Source organism: Mobula birostris, chromosome 13, assembly GCF_030028105.1.
Source record: "Mobula birostris isolate sMobBir1 chromosome 13, sMobBir1.hap1, whole genome shotgun sequence".
In the NCBI taxonomy this organism is placed as follows: domain Eukaryota; kingdom Metazoa; phylum Chordata; class Chondrichthyes; order Myliobatiformes; family Myliobatidae; genus Mobula; species Mobula birostris.
The window spans coordinates 19,855,970-19,858,505 of NC_092382.1; the positions used below are offsets into that span (position 1 = coordinate 19,855,970).

The following is a 2,536-nucleotide window of genomic DNA, read 5'->3' on the forward strand; positions in this document are numbered from 1 at the left end:
ATTTCTGAATAAAGTATATTTTTCAAAAAAATCAGTTCTTATCAGTTTAAAATCTGATGCGTCCCTTATCTGGGACCATATATTACATTGATTTTTGGAACAGGAAGATGGAATAGGGGCTTCCTTCGTCCACTCCGTGCATTGACCCAGTATTGCAGTGCCCCTCGGAATGCTGCACCTCCCCTCGGGGAGATTAAACAACAAATAAAGAGTAGAATGCAGTTATCCGTACGCATTAACCTTCTTAGGCTTTTTCCCTATTCCTTCGTTGTACTTTTACAGGTAGTGTTAATGGTAAGACTCCTGGCAGTGTGGAGCATCAGAGGGTTCTTGAGGTCCGAGTCCATAGGATGCTCAAAGCAGCTGTGCAGGTTGACTCCGTGGTTAAGAAGGTGTACGGTATATTGGCCTTCAACAATCGTGGCATTGAATTTAGGAGCCGAGAGGTAATGTTGCAGCTATATAGACACTGGTCAGACCCCACTTGGAGTACTGGCTCAGATCTGGTCGCTTCACTACAGGAAGGATATGGAAACCATGGGGAGGGTGCAGAGGAGATTTACAAGGATATTGCCTGGATTGGGGAGCATGCCTTATGAGAATAGGTTGAGTGAACTTGGCCTTTTCTCCTTGGAGCAACAGAGGATGAGAGGTGGCCGGATAGAGGTGTATAAGATTATGAGATGCTTTGATTGTGGGGGTGTGAGCTGGGTCTGTGCGGAGGAAGCTTGACTCTGTCTGGCCCCGGGTTTGTGTGCCAGGTCTGTAAAGAGGGAGCTTCAGCCCGTGTTGATTGCTTCTGTTCCCTTCTGTTTGCGACCTTGGTGGACGTGGGTCCGATATTATACAGTATATGAGCTTCCAATCTCCTTTATTGTTTTTGACTGTGAGAGCAAGAAAGCACGCAGGAAGGTGGGGATCAGGATAGTGCGAGTATCTGGCGTGAGAGGATGCGGTGGTCAGCCGGGATGGGGAGTGAACAGATCCTGGGGACCAGACACTATCAGACTGACATCCCTCAGCCTGGAGCTGAGACGCTGCCGTACCAGTGTGAGGAGCTCACACCATTATTGCAGTTCACCGGGTGCGGTGGGCAGCAGTAACCCCAGGGTACTGTTTCTCCTCTAGTGAGACTCGAGTCCGACACCAAGACAGGAAATTACAGTGGTTTATTGATTTCATCATGACAAATGTAAATTAAACAATGTGTGAGCTGCTCGTGTGCAGGGATAAATAAGCTGCTCCCGACTCACTCAGAATCACACACAATTAACTGACCGGTGACAACGGGTGACAGTTTGAATAATCAGTCCCGTTTCTCACCGTCACTCTGCATCGGGGAACCGATGATTATAAAATCACACTTCAGGGCCGTGTCCGAGATCGCTGCAGATCCAGGGTCACTGCCGAGGTATTTGTCAATTTAACATCATTATATCAGCCAGACTGCCGAATGCACCGTCCTCAGCAAAGGGAGCAAAAGGATTCTCTCCCGGGATAATCCCGCCCCGGGACACCAGTGTCCCAGACTGAGCCCCGGCCCCCGGGCTCTTCCTGTCTAATTCCCCGGGGTCTCGTGGGGGAGTCTCAAACCCGCACATCCACTGGAAGCTGTGCCACTGGACAGGAGGCGGAAATACATCACTGTGGGAATGCTCCGAACGACAGACAGCTTCAGGCTGGAGCCAGTTCCGTTAGAACGGTTGGGAATTAAACCTGGCGTGCAGCCATTAAAGGGGAGGGCAGGGAATTGGCCAAAATGTCCCCCATCAAAAAAGGTAGTAGGGATAGTTTGGGTAATTATAGACCAGTGAGCCTTGCGTCTGTGGTGGGAAAGCTGTTGGGAAAGATTCTGAGAGATAGGATCTATAGGCATTTAGAGAATCATGGTCTGATCAGGGACATTCAGCATGGCTTTGTGAAGGGCAGATCGTGTCTAACAAGCCTGATAGTTATTTGAGGAGGTGACCAGGCATATAGATGAGGGTAGTGCAGTGGATGTGATCTATATGGATTTTAGTAAGACATTTGACAAGGATCCACACGGTAGGCTTATTCAGAAAGTTAGAAGGCATGGGATCCAGGGAAGTTTGGCCAGGTGGATTCAGAATTGGCTTGCCTGCAGAAGGCAGAGGGTCATGGTGGAGGGAGTACATTCAGATTGGAGGATTGTGACTAGTGGTGTCCCACAAGGATCTGTTCTGGGACCTCTACTTTTTGTGATTTTTATTAACGACCTGGATGTGGGGGTAGAAGGGTGGGTTGGCAAGTTTGCAGACGACACAAAGGTTGGTGGTGTTGTAGATAGTGTAGAGGATTGTCAAAGATTGCAGAGAGACATTGATAGGATGCAGAAGTGGGCTGAGAAGTGGCAGATGGAGTTCAACCCGGAGAAGTGTGAGATGGTACAGTTTGGAAGGACAAACTCCAAAGCAGAGTACAAAGTAAATGGCAGGATACTTGGTAGTGTGGAGGAGCAGAGGGATCTCGGGGTGCATGTCCACAGATCCCTGAAAGTTGCCTCACAGGTGGATAG

At 49.0% G+C, this 2,536-nt stretch overlaps 1 non-coding gene across 1 annotated transcript; it reads left to right on the plus strand.

Moving 5' to 3' along the window:
- LOC140208781 (U2 spliceosomal RNA) lies at nucleotides 1-183 on the plus strand. Its single transcript, XR_011888936.1, has one exon. It is a non-coding gene; the product is annotated as a U2 spliceosomal RNA (small nuclear RNA).
- Nucleotides 184-2,536: the final 2,353 nt, after the last annotated feature.